The 13112-nt window shown below is 41.1% G+C and overlaps 1 protein-coding gene across 1 annotated transcript in view; it reads left to right on the forward strand.

Annotated features, from left to right (window-relative positions):
• Positions 1-5704: 5704 nt before the first annotated feature.
• The window catches only part of ppih (peptidylprolyl isomerase H (cyclophilin H)), a 112624-nt gene continuing 105216 nt past the window's right edge, over positions 5705-13112 (forward strand). The window contains exon 1 of the mRNA XM_051931326.1: positions 5705-5877. The gene's annotated coding sequence lies outside the window, so the exon portion shown is untranslated. The remainder of the gene's footprint in view (positions 5878-13112) is intronic.

A 13112-nucleotide genomic window follows, 5' to 3' on the forward strand; every position in this document is an offset into this window, starting at 1 on the left:
TTTCTTGTGTTGCTTGTCTCTTAATTTTTGGCCTGTGTCCTTTACTGTGTTTTATTTGTATTGTCTGTTGTCAGTCCTCATAAAGTGATACTGACCAGGGGAGAATTCATGTAGTGATGGTGAATGACTGAATATACATTCCCTCCTTTTGTTTCTTCTCTCCAATTGACACTCCTGTCAATTGAAAGGTAATCAGTGCAGTTTGACTTGGGCATGAAAGTCTCACTTGTCCATCTTTTAAAGGTAATATCTCTCTATATTAAGGTGAATACATTTGCAGTATGGTAGTCTACACTTGTAATGGAGCCATCCTGATTGCCATATGGATATTCAGAAAGTGCCACCCTCCCCAGTACATACCAAGTGAAAGATTTCAAATGTTTTATTGAAACTGATATGATGGGCACACAGGTGCAAATGGTATCAAGTTAGCTGGTCACATGTTAGGTCAGTTGGCAAGTCTTCAAAGCTTGACTGCTGGTTAAGGAGAAAATTGATTGGGTTGCGAATCCTAAAGGGAGTCGAGTTCATTCAGATTAAAGAATTCTCTTGCGTTTAGCGGCAGTAAATAGTTGCTAATGAAGAAAACGTGAGTCCTTTGTGCCTACAGGATGAAGTTACCAACCATGCACCGAGGCCTTGAGTTTAAGATTTCTTACTGTAAACAGTTCTATTTTAAATTGCTTGCTTGTAGCAATACCACAAGCGAGTCACCGAAGGGTTACTGTGTTGGGAGTCATTTGTTTGTATTTCTGGTGAGACCTGGGCAGTTCTAATTAATTTCTTAGTATCTTTATCTCAACTCGTTTTAGCTGTGCCTGCTAAATGATGTTGGGTGAATGTCATGTAAGTTGCGTGGCAATCGGGCACCAGCTGCTGACAAGAAGAATGAGATAAAGGGGAACAGGTGGAGGGTTATTTTAGGTGTTTGTTCGAAGAGACTTTTCTTGTCGCGAAAGAGAAAACAAAAGTCACATCAGCCAGTATGGACTGTCATAATGAAGAGCAAGCACTGTTTGAATGTTGTGTGATTCTGTCTGGCGGTTGTGGTATGTGAATTGGAGGAACAAGACCCAAGTACAGCTGCTTTTGGTACAAGATCAAGGCACCCAGTTCCCTGTGAGCTGTGGTGATCATTTTGGGGCAGCTTGGTTCTATGTATGGGCTCAGTGAGGAAGAAACCAATTACTGTGGCACCCTGGGAGCTACAGACGGCCATAGTTTGGATCTACTTGAGGATTGGGGACACGATGGGCTGCAGCCTTAAAGTTTCACATAATCCTGACAAGGACTGGGTGAGTAAGCAGAGTGGTGGACGAAACTGTTTTAAGTATATCTGATTGGGGTTTTAAAGTACAGTACAGGCAGTTCCCGGGTTATGTACGAGATAGGGACTGTAGGTTTGTACTTAAGTTGAATTTGTAAGTCGGAACAGGTACATTAATATAATAAATGCTATTGTTGACCGACTGTAACCAAGTGTTCTGCCAATGAATGGAGTTTCACCGCTCTGACCCTTTTATTTCTACTTTTTCAATGGTGATGGTTTTTCTTTACTGTATCACCAGCACTTGCATCAGATTTGTGTTTCGGAGACATTCTTGAAGGGTGTAGACAAAAGGTGAAGATAAGCTCTTCTGCACAGCGCTATACAGTACACGCTATCACAGCAGGAAGGCACCCATCAACGTGTCTGATGTACTGACGAGACAACTTCCTGCTATGTGCATAACAGTACATGCAGGCTTGCCATTGAGAATGACTGGTGGGGGTCATTGCCAGCCCATGATGTGTTGTTCCTGCCTTGCGCCTGATAATTGCTTGGATAGGCTTCAGCTGCTTTCCCAATGACCCTCCCTGGGCTGAACAGGTTACAATTATTGTTATTGGATTATGCGCTGTCTAGATTTGCCTTTCTTACGAATTAAGTGGAAGAGATTGTCTTGTGAGGAAAATTGCAATGTGTACTTTGACTTTGGTGCTCGTCTTACACTTTAAAGAGCTGCAGTGCTAAAAGGAAGAGGACCTGTTGCAGGGCATGCACTGTTGTTGATGCAGATTTATTTGGAGAATAGAAGTTTGTTTCAATAGTAAAGTGGCAAAGCCACTTCAATTTTGGAGCTTGGTCATCACTGGAAATATGACCTGGGTTTATTGAGTCATTAGCTGTGCTACCCATCTACAGTAAGACGGGTTGAAATCTAAGTAATCAACTTCGACCTCAACATTAACTCTTGCATTACATCAATTGCAGTATATTGTATTGCATGCCGTAATAAAATTCATTGCATTTTTCATTCCAATTGATGACGTCTGTCTACAGTATAATTTAACACTTGGGTCAGTGTGTCCTGTCCTGACCCGAGTGGTCAGTGTGACTTTGGTGATGTGACAAAAGAGGAAGTGTGAGTCACATGAGGAAGAGCACAGGCACATAAAGCACACACAATTCCTTTTTACAACTGCAAGTATAAAACCAGACAGGTGAGAAAGGTGCCTTAAAAATATTGAGTCTCCAAGAAATAAGCTTGATGGGAGTGCCGGTAAAGAGACCTTCACACACACAAATACAGAGGAAAGGTGCCGAAAATACACATTGGGCAAGAGTTATCAAATATTTTTATTCTATTATCAGTATTCAGCAGGTACTGTGGCCAGGAGTAGTAGTAAAATGTATTTAATCAGTGCCATCTGTCGAAATGACAAATGCGATACATACTGTATGTCTGTTATGCCATTTGGTATCTGGTTCAAAAAAAGTTAATGTTTGTGGTGTGCCATCTGTTGGAATGATGTAGTGTATTTTATTAAAATATTTGTGCTGCACCTTCTGTCAGAATGACAAATGCAGTGCACACTGTATATTTTATCCTGTTTTTGTATGGGATTCATAAAAACAGTGTTGTGCGCCATCTGTTGGAATGAGTATAGCACCCAGACAGACACTTGTCCTTTAGTTAAGGTGGATTATTGTCATATACGTACAGATTGTGTTGAAATTCTCACCTGCATGTGCTAATCCCCGTCTATTCTCCATTACTTTGACCACCATCTGTTTGTCTTTCCTGAAAAATCTCTGAACAGTTTGCAACCCCACCATTAGGAGAGGTTCCGAAACAGGGTCCTTCAATTTAAAGAGTTTTCACTTTCCACATCCCCAGCCAGTACTGAACACCCTGTGCTTCCGAAGCTGAAATAAATACTAAAACAAGGCGACTGGTTTTCAGGATTCTTATTGGGTGCTGCCTTGGACAATGGAAAAATCTCGGAGCTGACCTCCTATCATAAAGCTGCAAGGCAGCGAGGGGGTCAGTTCTTGTCCTAAGGGTTGTGACGGCTGTTCTCAACGTACTTTTTTTTTTTTAATGCTGAACCCAAATATGAAGTTTGTTTCTTATCATGCTGTTTTCTTACAACACCACCTTTATATTTTCACAATTTATTGTCCTCACTTGAGAAAGCTGTCCTTCTCCATGTTGGCAATAAATTTATTGTATGAAACTACTTTATGAAAGCATCCATCCATTTTCCAACCCGCTGAATCCGAACACAGGGTCACGGGGGTCTGCTGGAGCCAATCCCAGCCAACACAGGGCACAAGGCAGGAACCAATCCCGGGCAGGGTGCCAACCCACACACCAAGCACACACTAGGGCCAATTTAGAATCGCCGATCCACCTAACCTGCATGTCTTTGGACTGTGGGAGGAAACCCACGCAGACACGGGGAGAACATGCAAACTCCATGCAGGGAGGACCCAGGAAGCGAACCCAGGTCCCCAGGTCTCCCAACTGCGAGGCAGCAGCACTACCCACTGCTCCACCGTGCCACCCTTTATGAAAGCATACAGTATCAAATGTATGTGGATCATCTGTGGAGAAGCAAAGACCATTGCACTTTTGCTTTGTTACACCAAATCTTGTAGAGGTTTTTTGGGGGGGGGGGGGGGTGGTCCGGGGTTAAGATCCACTATGATTGGAAAGAGTGTCTCAAAGCACTCCACACTTGCTTCAGGATTGAAAAAGTGTGGTAAACCATCCACTTGTTGCTTCCTGTCCTGTACTGCAGTTAAAGTTATATTAAAGCAATGGATGAAACATGAGTGGGATTCATGTGGTCAGGGAAATAAATCAAGTAATGTCAGGATTAAGGAGGGCATGTTTGTAGGTCCACAGATCAGCAAAGTGTTAGATGTGAGATTTAAAGAAAAGTTGAATGAACCCAAGAAAGCAGCATGGCAGAGCCTCAAATGTGTCCAACCTTTCTAGGAAATGAACAGCGTTAAACTATGCTGAAGCAATGAGTGACCTTCTCAAGTCATACCAAACAATGTGATGCAATATGGCATTGAACATTCATTTCATTGGAATATGTCCACACGACTGCGTTAGCGTTTGAAAGCCTGGTTTTGTGTTTCGTCCTCATTACCCTGGTGTGTTCAACCCCTGAAATTGTGTCTACTTCTGAAAATGTAATGTAGATGGGTGAAAATTCCTATTTTCTTTTCCCCCAAAACACGGACTCTAATTGCACTCTGATTGGTTTGTGCCTATAATGAGGCAGTTCCCTGATTGGATCCTGCTCATTACAGCATGTCATTCCCTGATTGGTCATAGAAGTACCCCCCCCGACATTCCAACATAGCGGACACAGATGAGGAGTTTCTTTCCGTGGTGCTGCTTGTGTTGCTTACCTGTGCAACTAAATTGCGGTTTGTATGCTTTGGCACGTGTATGCATCATTCAAAGGCTAGCAGTTGCTACACATATGCAGTATTTTGAAATTTACGTTGACCATCACTCAAAAACCTTAACTGATAGAGAAGTTCTAAGAACATATGTGGATTCAGCACACACAAGATAAAATTCAGGTTTCATTGGAGCGAAACAATATTTCTTGTTGACGAGCGTGATAAGCTGCCCTCCACTCTGTCCAACAAAACTTTAGTCCCTTCATTTCCCAACCCCATCAGAAGAATCAGCTGTTCCTGACTGCACATTTTAACTGGTACCCTCCACCTTTTGCTGTAGTCCTATGAGGTCCTACTTGTGAATTACTGGAGTTTTTCTCGGGAGCACAGAAACGAGTAACGAGTACATCAGGTAGAAAGGTTTTGTGTTTTCTGTTAATTAGAATGAAATTCTGCATTTTAATCCATTCTTGTTTATCATGGTGGTGTGTTGCATGTTGGCTGAACATACAAATAAGAATTTCCTTGTACTCTGTGCGTGTAATGATACGGTTGGCACATGGCACTGTTTCCTTCTTTCCTTTTGCTACTTCAGTGTGTGCAGATGAAGGCCGCGTTGCATTCTGCAGACTTGCGTGATCCTAACATGATTTGCTGACTGTCCCCTGCTTTGTACCGACTTCACTGGTGTCCTCCTTTACTCTTCACAGCCCTGCAGTTGTTCATACGGCTGTCACTGTGAAAAATGACACTGCAAACAGCCTGACTGGTGTGGATTGCCTGAAGCCGACTGCAGGCATCTAAAGTTACGCAGTCAAGTTATTAATAACCAGGATGACTGATACAGCAAACGTGGCCCTCTTTTCAATGTTTTTTCATTAAAAAAATCTTACAAAGCATATTGTGACAGACCCACTGGGCTGGAGCAGACCCCGAATGGGTGGTGTCACTCATTAAACAGGCTGAATGGCTTCTTGTCAGTTAGGCTTGAATGTGTTGTACCTCTGGCAACTTTTGGCTTCTTGCGTGGTATACTCACCACATTGTGCAACTCTTCTTCCTCAGTTGCAGTCGACTTTCCTGAACAAATGTTGGAGTGAGGGTAGAAAATTAGACAACAGAACAAGCCAGAAGGCCATGCCCTGATATCACGGAAAGAGCAGGGAAGTGTTCATGCTGACTTACAGGTGAGTGAACCAAGCCTCCGCGTTGTCATGTCCTGCCTCGGCTGTTCTGTTTGCAGATATGCAGGGTCTTTATTATTGTACATGTTCACCCCTACAAGCACAAGAGAACCAGGCCTGCCAGCCCAATCCACAAAGTATACTGAGCTTCAGGTTTTTTGGTCAGAAAACTGTTGAATCCATAATTGTTCAACCTGAACCAATCTTCAGCAAAAAGCTTGACATGTGCAGTAATGTACTCGCTTCAAGCATTACTGTAACTTGGTGATTCAAATCATGAAATAATGTACAATGTAAGACAGAAAAGAACACTTGAATTTAAGACATCTGCAGTCATTCGTGGTCATTCATCCTTCTCCATTGATGTGTTCACATGTTGTGTTCCAAGCCAAACCAGCCAGGACCAACTGTGGAGGGTTAAGAGGAGCTGAAGCTGGCAGGAAATGAGCCCAGCACCACAAGGTACAGTATGGGTCCAGCTTGGGTCCTGCAAAGTACAGTATGGGTCCACTGGCAATAAACTAAGCACCACTGGTCTCCCCACCATAGCCCACAACCACCACGCTCACACACACACAAAGTGACACATCACATGCAATGTACTCTACTTCACTAAACGTCTTGTAAGAATAACATTTAACAACCTTGGGCACATTTTGTAATGTTGCTGTATTTCTAGACTCCTTGTGTTGTTTTTCCTTTAGTGCACTCACTACATAGCCAGATGTAAAATGGCGCTATATACTATAGACAGACAGATAGATAGAGACAGAACCAACCAATCCATTAGATGACACTAAGGGGGACTGTGGTCGTGGAAGCATGAGCATAATATCCACATTATGTCAAGAAAGGGGTAGCTTCTATATCTCTGTACACACACACACCTTAAAGTCTGCCTTCTATACTTCAATATGCTATTGGAGAGGCTTCATTGGAAACCGAGGGGGTCCCTCTCCCCCAGTTGTCAATATTCAATATTGTGGACTACCTGCTCTGGATAATGAGGGGTGATGTCTGTCAACCCTGCCCTAGGGCTCCAAATGGGCTTCGATCAGCACTGGAGGGATATAGATATGTAAGAAATGCACTATATAAACAATCAATAGAGAGGTGAGAAGGGCACTATATGAGCCAGAGATGAGTAGGGAAGGCACTATATAAGATTATATATAATCTTAATACATAATTCGCCTGCTTCCTCACTCACTGACTCACTCACGTCCGTCCGAAGCTGAATGCGCAGTCGCCTTCTGCGCAGCTGCCCGAAAAACCTTATGAGACCGACATCCAATCCCAACATCGCGGCAGGCAGCGGATTTACGGCCGCAAAAATTCAAAGAGAAAGGTGACTTCGATTAAAGCTCTAGAGGCCTGAAAGGCGATTTTGACTACAGCTCAAGGCCTAATTACGCAATCTGATTCATTTACGCATTCATTCAATACACCTATATCAGATTTGTGGTGCTTATACGTATTACTATTCCATATTGCACTGGAACATTCATCATTCAATATTATACTATAGGCCTGGAAAATTCATCAGTACAAGCCTGTACAGTAATGAGTAAAGCGGACTACAATCATTACAAAACAACTTATTCGTTACTTATCATTTGTTCTTCATACACTGCTGACACAAACTTGTGCCCGTTTCATCTTATGTTGTCGAAATGTTGTGCTCTTTGTCTAGTCTATTATAAAAGAACACCTTGAGACAAGACTATTGCCAAGAGATTTTTTCAAGTCCCGCCCTCCTCTCAACCATTTCTGTTTAACGGCCCACGCCCACGATCCTCTCATGTCTCATTCGTGTGACTGCTTTTGTCAGACACATATACTGCGCTCTCAGCGCTTATAAATTTTTGCATTTTCCTCACTTTAAGTTCCCAATAAAAGAAGATGCATTATGTCCAAATCTTAATGAAGAATTTCATCCCAAAGGATTATCAACAGAAGAAATGAGTACACAGGCAATCATAGCACAGAGAAATGATGAAGTCAAATGAATTAACGCGAAAATTGTTAATTGGTTACACATAATTTTGTATCAATAGACTATGCGTAAACAGTTGGTGGTGATGGTGCGGAAGTTGAAAACATCAACTTACAATATCCCGTAGAATATCTACAACGTTAACACCGTCCAGTCTTCCACCATCTGAATTACTGTTGAAAGAAGGATGTATTGTAATGTTACTGTGTAATTTATGTATGAGTGATGGGCTATACAATGGGACAAGATTAGTTGTATTCAAATTTGGTTGAAAAATTCTGACATGTAAAATTTTAACAGGTGACAAGAAAGGTAATGCAGTACATCTTCTGTGGATAACATTGGACACCAAAGGAGATCTTGATATGCCATTCATATTAAAACATTTACAGTTTCCAGTTAGAATAGCTTTTGCTATGACAATTAACAAATCACAGGACCAAACGTTTATAAACAGTAAAAGTGTAAGTTTAAAAAGTATTTGTGTGTTGATTTCAAAGCCAAACAGAACAAAAACGTGTCACACAACGAATATCTCTAACGCAACATGAAACTTAATTTTCTTTCAATTTATTACGTTTTACAATTTTTACTATGGTTAATTACTCACTGTAATGTAAAATAGTTAGTTCTATTATGCATATATAACAATTTGCATGAAAGTAACAATCTGTTTAAATTGTACATCTGCTTCCCCATACGCGAGCGGCAGAGCCATGAAGTGGCTAGCGTGTAGCGCCCGCCCGGGGGGTTGGCGAGCGAAGCGAGCAGTGGGGCAGAGCTCCCTAGTATATATAAATGTATAAAGCGGCAAGAAAGTCACTATATAAGCAAGAGATAGGTAAGAAAGTCACTATATAAGATTATATATAGATATATAAAGAGACAAGAAAGGCACTATATGAGCAAGGGATAGGTAGGGAAGGCATTGTATAAGATTATATATAGATATACATTATATTGTGAGATTTCAGAACTCTTTTAGGACCCCCTCAATGGGGTGACATATTGAAGCGTGATTGCCGCATCCGTGGAGGACTGCTTGTCCTGCAACTACAGGTTCGCAACGGAGCAGCATAGCGTCACAGAAACAAATCTGAGCCGGTCGCGCTATAAGCGCCTGTCACTGGTGGGTGATGCAAGGAACGTTATAACTTGGCCACTGACCTGGTCGCGACTCTGCCTGTTTGCCTGTCTGTGGATAAGAGAGTAGTAGATCCCACTACAATAAATAACCCTGCTGTTTCTGTTTCAAGTAGAATGAAGCTGGTTTTGCTAAAGTATTGAGACTCAGCCTCGTTTTTGGGATGCAAGATAGCGACTCATGAGTCACAATATTTAGATATAGATATATTATAGACTGAATGAATATATGAATAAACAAACTTTTTGTTCCCAAGGGGAAATCTGCCATTTTACAGAAGCTTCATCAATAGAGCTTTTCACCATAATGATGGGATACATGTCTGTGTGACTTTCCAGTTTTTGTTCCCACCAGTTTCACAATCAATCTTCAGTTGATCTCATTTAATTAGCCTCTTCTTTTCTCTTCTTCTGTATTCAGAAAAGCATATTAGTGTGATTTTTTTTTTTACATTTATTTATGAGACTTTATAAATATTTCTATTTCTGCTATAGCTTTAAATGCTGAATGCTCTTTTGTTTTGTTTCCTATTAATTTCTCTGATTCTGTGTTAATTGTACCCCAATAACTACAATTAACAATGAGAAGAACAGACCAACGTGCAAACAGCACTGAATGCTGAAAGGGTGCAGCTACTTCAGTGTCACTGATGTGCTCATTAGTAAATAACCTGAATATGTGGAAAGTCCGAATGAAAATCAGGATGGTCATGAAAATGTTAAGAATGGAAATAAAAACATTGTAGATATACAGTCATACAGTCTTAATTCTTTGGATTTTTGTTTATCATTGGCTGAGCTTTCAAAGTAGCAACTTCCTTTTAATATATGACATGCCTTATGGAAACAGTAGAATTTCAGCAGTGACTTTGTTTATTGGATTAACAGAAAATATGCAATATGCATCATAACAAAATTAGACAGGTGAATAAATTTGGGCACCCTAACAAAGATATTACATCAATACTTAGTTGAGCATCCTTTTGCAAATCTAACAGCCTCTAGACGCCTCCTATAGCCTTTGATGAGTGTCTGGATTCTGGATGGAGGTATTTTTGACCATTCTTCCATACAAAATCTCTCCAGTGCAGTTAAATTTGATGGCTGCCAAGCATGGACAGCGTGCTTCAAATCATCCCATAGATTTTCAATGATATTCAAGTCAGGGGACTGTGACGGCCATTCTAGAACATTGTACTTCTCCCTCTTCCTGAATGTCTTTGTAGATTTCGAACTGTGTTTTGGGTCATTGTCTTGTTGGAATATCCAACTCCTGTATAACTTCAACTTTGTGACTGATGCTTGAACATTATCCTGAAGAATTTGTTGATATTGGGTTGAATTCATCCGACCCTCGACTTTAACAAGGGTCGCAGTCCCTGAACTAGCCACACAGCCCCACAGCATGATGGAACCGCCACCAAATTTGACAGTAGGTAGCAGGTGTTTTTCTTGGAAAGCGGTGTTCTTCTCCATGCAAAGTGCTTTTTGTTCTGACCAAATAACTAAATTTTTGTCTCATCAGTCCAAAGCACTTTGTTCCAAAATGAATCTGGCTTGTCCAAATGAGCATTTGCATACAACAAGCGACCCTGTTTGTGGCATGAGTGCAGAAAGGGCTTCTTTCTCATCACCCTGCCATACAGATGTTCTTTGTGAAGATTGCACTGAATTGTAGAACGATGTACAGATACACCATCTGCAGCAAGATGTTCTTGCAGGTCTTTGGAGGTGATCTGTGGGTTGTTTGTAACCATTCTCACAATCCTGCGCATATGCCGCTCCTGTATTTTTCTTGGCCTGCCAGACCTGCTGGATTTAACAGCAACTGTGCCTGTGGCCTTCCATTTCCTGATTCCATTCCTTACAATTGAAACTGACAGTTTAAACCTCTGAGGTAGCTTTTTGTAGCCTTCCCCTAAACCATGATACTGAACAATCTTTGTTTTCAGATCTTTTGAGAGTTGCTTTGAGGATCCCATGCTGTCACTCTTCAGGGGAGAGTCAAAGGGAAGCACAACTTGCAATTGACCACCTTAAATACCTTTATATCTCATGATTGAACACACCTGTCTATGAAGTTCAAGGCTTAATGAGCTAATCCAACCAGTTTGGTGTTGCAAGTAATCAGCACTGAGTGGTGACAGGCATTCAAATCAGCAAAATGACAAGGGGGCCCAAATTTTTACACAGCCAGTTTTTCACATTTGATTTAATTTCATACAACTAAATACTGCTTCACTAAAAATCTTTTTTCGGAAAACACCCCAGTACTCAGATGTTCCTAGGAAATGAAAGACATACCACTGTTATCTTTTTTGTTGAAAGTAAATTATTATGCAGACTGAGAGGGGTTCCCAAACTTTTTCACATGACTGTATATAGTTCCAGAAATGCCTGGTGCATTCTAATAAAAATTAACTAAACGTAGTTTTCAAATTTCTGCATTGACCCCAAAACACAGAAACAGGGAAATAACTACCTGTTTCAATTGGCATGGAGTCCATTTAAAAACAGAAGTAACAGCCATTTAGTGAGTTTGAGAACCACTGGTAAAGAGCATGCCCACCCCTAAGCTGACGATTGTCCATTATGTTGTCTAAACTGACAACACCTCAGGTCGTAGAGAAAGCAGATGCAAAGCAAGCCAGCACCCACCTGTGAATTTAGTATTATTTATTTATTTATTTATGTATGTATGTATTTTTTGAATGGTGGTGCTCATTTGCAAATGCTGATGTGCAGACTTAGCCATCGTGAAGCTTCTGAGGTGTAAGGCTAGTGTTTCCTGTGTACGTTTTTTGGTTTTTGTGTGCCAACCCCATGTCCTGGTGCCTCCTGGGCACTTGCCCGATTTCTCATATAGATAATCCGACAATATGACATGTAGAAAGTGGGAGGAAACAGAAGAGAATGTGTAGGATTTAAAATGGTGAGCACAATCCATGTGCCTGAAGCTGCAAGCAAAGCAGCAGTCCTAGTCAACCAGTGCTGCCATTTGCCACCTACGATTTCTCTAAATGAAGCTACAGTCAAGTAGAGTAGAAACCGGGAGGGTTGCAGGTGGGCATTACAGTCATTTTGACCCTCATAAGCTTCTTTGAGTCTTTGTAAAGTATTTTCACCTTCTGATTTTCAGAATTATTGCGTATCTTTCACAATGACTTTGCTTTGTGAGGTGTAGTCATATATGGAGGAAGGTCTGTTGGCAGCATTTTAGATGAGTTTGGTGAGTAAGACCATCATTAAGGAAACTATTTTGTCTTCTTATATAATACGCTACTGTGGCTGTCCGTTTGACTGTCCGGGATTTTAAATCACCTGCAGCTCGCAAACCGTTTGACCTATTGATGTGAAATTTGGTACACATATACTATGTGACCTCTGCTGTCTACTTCCGGGGTGATGATTTTTATTACTCTTTTTATTTTTATTTTATTGTAGAATCAATTCTCGGCAGCGGCCAGCAGGGCGGCCGTGCGGCACATGTGTACAGGCGCCATTCTCATCCCTACCACCTTCGCCGTCACTTCCCCTACCCTCTTCATATCTTAAATCATTCTTGAGGCAGATTGAAGACTTAAGTGCCAGCTTGTGTGAAAAATGAAGAAAAACGTACTATGTAATTGCAACACAAACACTGACTTAATCAGATTTAACGCGAAAAGATACTGACGAAAGAAGAGAAGAAGCGGGTCGCTAGCGTGGAGAAAAGAAGAGCTGCTCAGGAAGCAGCAAGTGCATCAACCTCTGAGCAAACGAATGCTAAACATACAGAGAAAGAGGATGAAAACTGTAAGTCAAGTGTATTCGTGCAGTGTGCCGTTACTGCTGTTTTATATTTATCATTAATTTAGACACCTTTGCAGAGGTCTGTTTTTACTTTAACATTAAAACAAGTCTTTTTCCATTGATTACTATCAAAAAATCCAAATTAAATTCACTGCAATTCAAAGTTGTATAAAAATAAAATGTGAAAACTTCCAAGGGGTGAATACTTGTTGTAGGCCAGGGGTCTCCAACTCTACTGTGGCAGCAGGTTTTCATTCTAAAACGTTTCTTAATTAGTAACCAGTTTTTGCTGCTAATTCACTTCTTT

Source organism: Erpetoichthys calabaricus, chromosome 8 (genome assembly GCF_900747795.2).
Source record: "Erpetoichthys calabaricus chromosome 8, fErpCal1.3, whole genome shotgun sequence".
Lineage (NCBI taxonomy): Eukaryota > Metazoa > Chordata > Cladistia > Polypteriformes > Polypteridae > Erpetoichthys > Erpetoichthys calabaricus.